This window comes from Zonotrichia albicollis, chromosome 1 (assembly GCF_047830755.1).
Source record: "Zonotrichia albicollis isolate bZonAlb1 chromosome 1, bZonAlb1.hap1, whole genome shotgun sequence".
Taxonomy (NCBI): Eukaryota; Metazoa; Chordata; class Aves; order Passeriformes; family Passerellidae; genus Zonotrichia; species Zonotrichia albicollis.
The window spans coordinates 12,054,424-12,065,112 of record NC_133819.1 but is presented as its reverse complement, the minus strand read 5'-3'; the positions used below and the strand labels follow the sequence as shown (position 1 = coordinate 12,065,112).

The window sequence follows — 10,689 nt, the reverse complement described above, 5'->3', positions numbered from 1 at the left end:
TTGTGACATTTGGTCATGCAGCTGAGATCAGAGGGTTTGGAAAATAATCCCTGGATAAACAATCCAGTCTTATCCTCTAATTCTTCCATGCACCCCTTCTCTGTCAGCTGCTGGTGCATGGGAACAAACTTACAGAATGATATAAAGTCTGCTTTATCTGCAACTACTGCAGGGAAATAGGAGGTTCTACAGAATGGAGCATCTGGTCCTGAGAATTGGGTGTCCAATCTGTGATCTTCTGAATTTTACCATGAGTCTGGTCCTCTGGATTCAACACCCATTGATGTTTGCAGTACACTGGGTGCCCTCTGGAGAACATGATCTGAAAAAAAATCCTGTTCATGCCCTCATAGCAGGTGAATGAGTCTCACGAAGGGATGATCAGGATATTTACTTCAAAAGCATGTCTCTAGCCTGGACCATGTCAATGCAGACACACTAAAAGTGACCATTCACAGACACTCAAGGAAGGGTTTGCCATGCATAAGAAGGTAGTGGGGATAACTTTGGTGGCCTGAAAATAAAGCATCCCCAAAGCTTTTATAATCTTATGTATAATACGATGGATTCTGAATTAAGTTTTCAGATCTGCCGCTGATTTACTACCCCCATTTTCACCAGCAGTCAGTAAAAAGTTCAGGGGGATGATGACATAGTCAAAATTCTGGAAGTACTTCCCTTGTTGAGGCCATGGTTTGTCTGCTCCTTACATCTGACTTGGCATTAAAGTCATGCTAATTTGTTTTTCTGAATAAGAATTACTGAAGGAAAAATAGCCCTTTATTCTTTAGTTTACAATGTTTTTCTCTCTGTCTTGTAACATCTATGGTGACAGACGCATATGTTATTCTGTACAGGCTGTAGCTAAACTGCACACAGGCATTGATGAGACTTCTCATTCTGACCCAGTCCAGGTGGGATCAATAAAAGATGAGGGAAAATAGAGCTCAAGTGAATTAATCTAAGGCCTTACATATTAACTACAACAGATTTGGCAGTTTTAAGAGTACATATTTGTTTTCTTAGGAAAGTTCCATGAGTCCTTACTCAAAAAATGGCATTTTTTTAGTTTTTGAATATTTGAGGAAGGTGATCAACTAAGAATTTCTGGTGTTTCTTTGCAATATATTTCTTATTTGAGGAGAACAATACATGTGTCTAATATTTTCCCATCAGAATGATCTTCATCTTTGTTATCATTAATTAAAACATCTTGTTTCAAATTGAGTTTCTGATTTCAAGATTTTATTGAACATAAAGAAAATTGTCAGTAACACAGCTTATTTCTTTATATAACCAGAAATGGAAAAAGTGACAGATATGGGAATGCAACAAAGTCAAAGCAATGTAAGCTATGGCTTACAGACATATACTTACAGTTATAAAAGTTACATCAATTGTATATTTTTAACAACTTGTCCTTTTTTTCTTAAAACAGCTGAGCTGTTAATCTAATGCAGGCAGTAAGTCACAAATTTTTTTTCAGTTCCTTTACTCTTGACATCTAACTTTCTTGAGTGGGTATTTGTTTTTTGCAGCTATAGCAGTGAAGTTCACTTGCTGGCAGTATTATCAAACATTCCAAGAAGTCCTCCATCTTTATTTAGTTTCAGTAAACCAAGATAATTCCCAAAGTCCATGACAAAATAGAATTTGGCAATTTATCAATGAAAGAACTTGGGTACTAATTTTCTCTCTGATTTTGAAGTCTTTTGTCAAAGAGTTTTTTCTGTAATGCCTTGCACAACAACAGCTGAGATAAATGTAACAAGCACTGACTAAATCTTTCATTAAAGTTACATTAGAACTTTTTAATTTAAGACCAACAAATTTGATATTTGTTGATAGCAACTTTGACAGATGAAAAACTGACATTGAAGTCATTGGGCTTCAGCAAGGGAGGTATAAAAACTCACAGGACATTGTGGACTGGAAACCTTTGAATTCTGCCAGAGCTTTTTTAATTGGCATTTAAACATTAAACACTCATCCAGGGGGGATCCCAGAATCAACCCTTCTAGCATGATGCTATAACCTGAGCTAATACAACTGTGTATGTCAATTCATCTCTCATCATCCCTTAGTGGGTTAGATATTTTGTAGTCTCTAGTGGAGGATGCAACCACAACCAAAATCCAGAGTACCATGAAATGCACAAAACAACAGTCTTGTAAAACATGTAATTAATGTGTTTTAGTGGCCTTAATTGGGCTTGCAAAGGCTGATAACTAGGAACAAGAATACCTGTGGTATCAATTCCTAAGAGAGTTCTCAACAACATTTTCATAGTCTACTCCTGCAGTGGCTAAATATTTATGAAACCTAGAGAAAAAGTCCTGGACATTTGTACCTGAAGTATAACTCCAAGGAAAAAAGATTTTGGAATGGGAGTTGGTCTGGAGACCGTAGGATCCACCTGGCAGATGCAGCTCAAACTGGATCCCTGGCCTTTGTAGTCATGACTGGTGAGGTACCCTGAACCAGCTGAGCAAGGGAGCTGCTCTTCAAGCAGTCAAGAGAATTTTGCTATGTGTTTATCTTACATTCCACTTTTTGCTTTAAGTCCTGTGGTTGAGGGCTTAGCCTTGTGTCTTAATAAATATAGCCTTGTTTAGGTGTTACACATGGAGCAGGGAGTCAGGGAGACCCAGAGTGACACTGTGTGTTTCATCCTGCCAGGATCAGAGAAAGCAAACCAGCTTGCACATTCAGATCTCCTCCAGGGACCTGTGATATCCCAGAGACACAGCTGGGAAACCCAGGAATGGAGAGTTCTCCCTGCCAGGCCACAAGGAGTGGTGGTGACTGCAGGGGTGCACGCACCTTCCATGTCCTAGAAAACTCTAAAACACCCAACTATGTAAAGTTAGAATTTATAATACAACTTTGTCCCGTGTGCAGCTGAAGGCATTCCAAATGAGTGACCATTCTATGTTCTGTACCAGCTTGCTAAAATACAAGGAGAATGAGCTATAGCATACAAATGTATGAGAATTATGTTTTCCTGTCTGCAGAATCCTCCTTTTTCTCTATTCATTCTCTGCTACATGTAGTTTACTAACTACATCTCCCCTAAGTGGTGTACTGACTTGTATTCTCATTTTGTCCTAGATAAAATACCCTATAATCATAGTTCTCTCGCAAAGCCAGAGCATGCAAGACTCCTTTCCAAAGGAGAAAGCTTCTGCCCATGTTGTTTCATCTTCATCAAATTTCCTGAGCAGCATCAGATATTAACGTGCCTCCATTCCCTTTCTTTGCTTTTACTGTTGTGACCCTTCAATTCTTGAAGCCCTCCTCGAGTTCTATTAAATTAGTAAGCAAAATCCCTGATGGTTTTAGCAGGAATTAATCAGGACCTAGCCAAGTACTCATCTTACCACACCTTTTGATTTATCTCGTTCTTCTTTGCATGCTTCCTCCCAGCCATTTTACTTAATCCAGAAACCATTCTCTAGAGCAGGTCAGTTTGTATTTCACAGTCACACTACCATAACACTCTGCTGGTCCCGATAATGCTGAACACAAAGCTGTTATTAAACTGGCAATATCCCTCTTTGACAAAAAGGTGAGATGGTGCTGACCTGTGTGCACTGCCAGGGATGACAAGAATCCTACTCAGGGCTCTGAACTGGTGAGCATTCCAAAGAATCCCCAGAGGAGCAGAGGTAGCACAGGCAGCTCACACCTTGCTGGAAGACTAAATAGATTTGTGAGGTATTTTTCGATGTTAATTCACTCACCAAAAATACAACTGAAAATTTTAATCAAAAACAGGAAATATTATTGCGTGAGAAAAGTTGTTCTTTCAGCCCTGAAACTAACTCATCACAAACTGTTTGCTTCTACATGATACAGCCTTCAGCCAGCCCAAATGAGAGTCAGAAACATTCCTTATTCTTCATCTACTGTTCTTCAGAAGTAAATTGCTTAACTCAACTGATTTCTTTAATTTTCTAGGGTAAGATTTTCATTTTTATGTCAAAATCCAGTACTCTTTGGATATTTTTAAGGCAAAATAAAGTTTCTTAAGACTAAAGAAAGCATTTCATTACACTAAATGGCATATTTAATTACATTTTAGATGGTTATTTCAAGTGAGATATTAGTCCTTAAATGAAGTCAATTATGTTTCTTAAACAAACCAAAGCATTGGTTCTTTTATACCATTGAGAAGCACCTACATAGGCAAAGAATAAAGTGGATCTTACACAATTTACATACGGTGAGAGTCGATTTTCTATTACAATTTCCTCTCACCCCACTGTCAGTCCTTGTCAAATATTCCATAGGCCTCTCCCTTTCCTTTTCCCTTCCTTCAGATGCCCAAGACTTCCCTACACCTTCTACATTTTACAAACCTAAATTTTTATTTGCATCTTTCTAAATAAGACTCCTATTGAGAAAGGAAAAGTTGCAAACTTTAGAAGTCATAGAAGAAATATTAGCAAAAACAAGATTTTCCAAGTTCTGAGTTTGTTGCTTTCCAAACATGTCTTGAGTTGAGTACCTGCCAAACAGACCAGCCCAAAGCATCCTCCTGCTGCTTGAGGCACGATGAAGGAGTGAAGCATCCCAGTGCTGCTCACTGCCTGGTACACCTGCAATCAATTACCATTGCTGTTCTGCTGTGAAAAGCCCAAATGCCTTGCTTAGCTGGGATGATAATGGCATGGTTTGTGTGTAGTTGTCCAGGAGACTACATTCTAACTCTCTGAGCAGGAGTTCTATTGCACTGAAATAAATTTCCCCTTTACAAAATTCTAAACGTAATAGGTAAGAGTATGGTTTTCCTCAGCCACATGGGGTTGTTCAATACATTTCAGTATATTTTAGAAAAGAAGATGAAATATTTCATTGCATGAGCAAAAACTAGCATAGCTAAGACCCCAAGAATGGTGGTCACATTTTGAGCAAGCATATTAAAAGCAAAGCTGGTCTCACATCTTGTATGTTAAAATAACTTGACTCAATCTAGAAGGGAGACCTTCAGGGGAAAAGGCAATGCCCAAATACTCATGTACTAAAAGAAGTGGTGTGAGTGACTCAGGATTTGTCATGCCTTGTGAGCACCGAAACACTTCCCATGAGGTATTTATTATCCTGATGGAGAGACAAGCCTTGAATGACACACAGGGTGTGAGCTCCTAGTGCCTGCCAATGATTTCAGTAAAGTTGGCACAGTTTGACCCTCCTGGGCAAATTGGGGTGGGGGGGGGGGGGTGTGCAGGGGTGGCAGTGCTTTGAATTGAAGCAGCTGGCTTTGCTGAGTAATAATAAGCTAATTCTATTTTAAAGTGGCAAAGTGGTCTCTTGGCCTTCAGCCTGTTGTATTTCATACCAAGCAAGCTATCCTGCAGGAGAGGAAATATTTAGCAGTGCTCTGTGTCCTCCACTGAGGCTTTCACCATTGCTGGGTGCTCAGGAGGCTTGAAAAGGTCTTTGAGGTGCATCTCAACCTGCACTGTAATACACAAAAATGTGAAATTGCTGGGTTAAAATAAACAAACAAGGCAGCTAAGGACAGTAAGAACAAGGATTCCTCCTCTAGGGTGAAGATTAACTTTTACTGAGGCCTCTTACTGAGAAGAGAGGGATTGATTTTTTTTTTAATGAACTATTTTAAGTACTATCATGACAGTGTATTAGAAATGCATGTAACATGTATTTTTTTAGTTATGATGACTACTATTATTATCATCATTCCAAGATTTTTTAGATGAGATTTTTTTAAGTTCCCTGAATCTCAAAAAGGTCTAAAATGTTATAAGAGGCTTTGTCTGGAAGTTAGTACAGATTGCAAAGGAAATACCTTGGTTATCTGCAGTTTTTTCATGGAAAGATATTCTGTGATGCTTTTTCAGCTAGACCACAGCCTGAGCAAACTTTCTCAGCCTGTTATATTTAAAGAATTATCCAACCTCTGGGAAAAAAAAAAAAACCAAAAACAAACAAATGAAAAAACTCCAACCAAACATGTAATGGCTTAAATATTGCAGTAATGTGAGTTGTTTTCTTGGTAACAAAATAAAAACTAAGTTAAAATATAACATAGTTTATTGCTTCTATATTCCATCATATTGTTTCGTTTCCTGTCTTGCAAAACTGGGAAAGCATCTATTTAAAAATACACACATTTTCTTCTGGGTTTTTTTGTGATGTTTTACTGATTACCAATGCTATTTTGACCACCAATTCACAGTGTAGTACAGACTTTATTTACCCTCAGCCTATGAATATTTTGATTTATATTTATTATTTCTTTCAAAGTAATATTTAGATTATACAATGCATGGCTCTCTTTGAATATATAAAAAGAAAAGAATTTCTAGATATATCAATTCCAACTTGAACAGGCAGAAGGAAATACTTTTCCATTAATTTTCCAAAAATTGACATTGCAAGAGAGTAATAAGAAGCACAATAATAGGAAGAGATTGAAACCACTGCTAAAAGTCCCTGAAAGAGGGACAGAACAAGGAATGTTCAAGACTGTCTGGGTTGGATGGACCCAAGCCAGGCAAGCTTCAAATCTGGGAGATGATATTTCCATCAGTGCTGGGGCTGAGGAGCTGAGGAACTCATTCTCCTCAGGCCAATGCACCTGCATTGCTCGGGGTCTCCAGGTGATGTGTCTCCCAGCACTGCTCTATTTCCTGTGGACGTGCAGCCTTGGTTTGGCACTAATCCCAGGATTTCTTCATGGCACAATGTTTTCTGCAATATATACCAGTCCACAATGAGCCTGTAAATGTGCTATAAAGTTCATTGTGGGGGGTTGAGCCTTATCCACAAAATCATCCATCTTCTGGTGACGTACTTGGTTCATTTTATCAGGTACTCAGTGTAGGACACAAATACCAGATCAGATGGTAATTTCTTACCACAGTCTCTTGATGTAATAATACCCTACAGAAAAAAAAAAAAAAAAAGCAAGGAAAGAAAAACACCTTGTGACCTTGCTCAGTTCCTTGCATATATGTTTGTAAATAGAGGGAAAAAAAATCAAAAATAAAAAAACCTCTAAACCAAGGTGAGTGTAGAAATGAAGCAGAGGAAAGCAGTTTCATAAGAATTTTGATGTAATAGTGGTCTTCTGTCCATGAATGTCTAGATAACTTTGGGGATAAATTTAGAAGCCAACACAGCGCTGTAAATGTAGGATGTAAATGTAAGGAAGTAATAATGAAATCTCTGGCAAGACTTCACTTATACTGTGCTCAGTAATACTTACCACATCATAAAAATCTGGTTTCTTTAAAATGTGGTGAGAAGGAAAGAGAGTTGATCCTAGTAATAAAAGTTATGAGCTGTGAAGACAAGAACAGGAAAGTTCTCATTCTGAAACATTCATAGAAAAAGACAAATAACTGAGACACAAATAGTAAGTGATGAAATTCACAGAAATAAATATTTTAGATATGTGCAGGAGAATGACAGGCATTTACCCATTTTTAATAATTCTTCCTTATTTTATTTGCTATGATAAATAACACAACTATCTGTTTTAAACTGGGGAAAAAATTACTGAATAATGCAACTGCAGACTACAGAGAGTTTCTGTGCCAGTTCTGCTTCTCACTTGCAAACTAGAGCTTAAGTAAGACTTCAGATTATGCAGGAATACCAAGTGGCTGAATGCTGGACTGCAAGTGAGCAAATCACTTTAGAAAACAAAGCCACATTTCTCACTGTGAGTCCAGAAGAGCACAGATGCCATCAATAAAGATATCTCCTGAGAAGAACTTAAGTCCACTTTTCTTTTTTCTTCTATAAAAGCTATTTGGGAGACAGTTGTGACATTTATATAAAATGTAGGTTATATAAAATGCCAAATTTTGATTTCCTTCACTTTGGCATGATTGTCTTTTTTGGGTATATTTTCACTCCTTCACTTTGATTATACGGCAAGACAGTAGAAAAGACATGAAAAGAGGAGGTTTTAGCACAAGTAGAAAATTAAGTAGCTATCTTTAGTTTAAAAAAAAATTGTAAGTGGCTTGCTTTGCAACAAGGTCATATTCACTCATCTGATTGTAGTAAAAAAAACCTCAATAAAATCAGAAATCTCAGACATTAAGATATGGTTGGCAAATATAATTTCTGAAGAAAGGAATCAACTACTTCATCTGCCTTTTCTCCTTCTTGTCCTCTTTTCACTCCCAATGATCTTTGTGCCTCCTTGTCTCAGAATTTTGCAGGTGTTCACACCTTGGAGCACCAGGAGATGCTCTTTTTTTATATGGTGGCCAAGTTAACCTCTGGTTGGAAACAAGCTCCTATTTCCATTATGGATGCCTGAGCAGCATGTCCAGAGTCACAGAGAAAAGCTGGGCAAGAATTAACCCTCAGCCCTTTAACATCCAACCTCAGGTCCTTGCTGGGCACTTGCTGGAGATGGGGTCTGTACACTGCAATTTTTTTCCACTGGGTCTATGTCCTTGGAGTTAAGATATGCTGAGCTTCATTCAAAAGGCTGGATGTTCCCAATGTCTATGTGTGAAAATGCAGAACTCACACAGCACTGGATCCTGCATTTCACAGTCACTGGAAACCCAGGGGCTTTCTGCTGAAATTGCTGCATGTGCCTGAGCAAACCTTTTTAATCCAATTCCAAAGGCAGGGGATGATTTCCTACTCAGAAATAAACAGATATCAAGTCAATAGCAGCCATTTCAATCCCTCATGTAGAAGAGATAAATATGCATCTTGTACAGGTGAAGAGAGTACATCAGAAGAAAAATAGCACTATGGAATAAAAATCAAAGAAAACAGAAAAAAAAAAGTAATGATAAGGTAGTTATTGAAAATACCATGGAACCAAAAATAAAACACAGAAAAATATTATTTTAGTATGCACTGACAGTAGTGGTGAAACATGAGAATTATATTCTGCATACTGTTTTAAAATAGAAGTATTGAAACCATTGTAGCAGAAACATTGTGAGGCCCTCCTTGTGTTGCAATTAATTCTAAACAAAATGGCTTTTTACTTCTCACATGATGGATTTGATTACAAAATAACCTAAACCTAGAACTCTAAATATTGATATTCTTATCAGCAGAAAGTGAATTGCTATGTAGATTAAAACTGTCCTATATAACAACTCCATCCCCCTGCCAATGTAAATAGAGCTTGCTGCATACAAAGCTTCCAGACTGTCTTATACTACCTTGCTAATTTCTTGCCTCTTAATCCAGTGATATTCACAAAAATTCATCATATTTAATGCTTGTTTTAACCTTTAAGCACCCATGTCTAAAAAGTCAAAATCTTTGTTGCTACATTCTCAGAGATTATTCCAGTATGAAAATTCTTACCTTTCCTGGTTTTCTCTTCAACTCAATTCCTTCCCTGATTTTAGATAACAGGGACAGACTCTGCTTCTTCTTGCTCCTGTCTTCAGACCAGTTCTTTCAGCACATTAATTTTTGTAAGAAATATTTAGGATTTTTGTCATAGAGTTCACTACAGCATAATTTCTGTGAGCATATGTGTATGCAAAACTGAGCAAGCCTTTAACTGGAATGAATATGGGGTCTGCCTCCTGATCTACAAAAATAATCAGGTTATTTTTGAGTGCCATGAATCCTGAATATCTGATCTGGCAGGCTCCCTGTGTGAAGAGCACAGTGACATATTGACCAGGGACTGTATAAGATGTTGTACAGTTAGAAGCCCCATGAGTCAATGAATGGATTTTTATCAGTATAAAAAGGCTTTGGATTCTGCCTGAAAACTGAGGGGAGAGAGGGAGTGGGCAGAATTTTCCTACTTGCAGAATTCAGCTGTTGGGGAGAAAGTGCAATATTTCAAGAACAGAAGGTGTGGGTGCTACTTCAGAAGTACAGCTGTGACGAGGAAATATGCTGTGAAATACTTATATTAAGATATCTCATGCAAATGATACACGTGGGTCCAGTGTCTGAGAAACACTGTAGATGTGATTATGTGGAAAATCCATGTGAATTGACTTCTTACAGACCAGTTCCAAATGAACAGCCCATTTCATGCAAATTAAGGCTATGACATCACCTTTATATATGAGTAGTCTTTCTTAATATGAAAAGTATTATTTTACTGTACAAGATAGATTAATAACTTTATAGATAATAAATAACAGCACAAGCTGCTATATAATATATTATATGTGTAATACATATAATTTTATATAAATTATATATAAATCATAATATATATTTTACATATAAATATATATATTTATATATGTATATATATATATATATATATATTTATATATATATATATTTATTATATATATAATAACAGCGCAAGCAGCTTCCCAGCTGTCTTCTGTCAATGAGCAGTCTCCTGTCATGTCCATATTCCCACTCAGCAACAGGGATAATGCATACAAACACTGAAAACACAAAGTAGTTACTCGAAATAGCTTGAACTCACATCTATTCTTTTTTACTATCTAAAGATGTTCCATCTGAGACGAAAAAGGTCTGAAATGCCACCACTCCTTGCTATTCTAGGGACTGGGAATGTTATTGTACCTGCAATTCTTTGCAAACTGTAAGATTTCTAAGATTTCTAAAGATGATTTGTAAACCCCACTCTTGTGGCTGTCTGCACTCCTAAGACTTCCATTGCCAAAATATGAAAACTATTTCATGGATTCAAGAACAGATATTTCTCCAGCCAAACACAGAATTTCCCAG

The 10,689-nt window shown here is 37.2% G+C and overlaps 1 long non-coding RNA gene across 1 annotated transcript; it reads right to left on the bottom strand.

The window, feature by feature from the left end:
* Positions 1–1,272: 1,272 nt before the first annotated feature.
* LOC113459982 (uncharacterized) lies at positions 1,273–9,832 on the bottom strand. The gene is made up of 4 exons (XR_003381596.2): positions 9,322–9,832; positions 8,519–8,634; positions 7,235–7,310; positions 1,273–6,909 (listed from the first exon to the last, which is right to left on the bottom strand). It is a non-coding gene; the product is annotated as an uncharacterized LOC113459982 (long non-coding RNA).
* Positions 9,833–10,689: the final 857 nt, after the last annotated feature.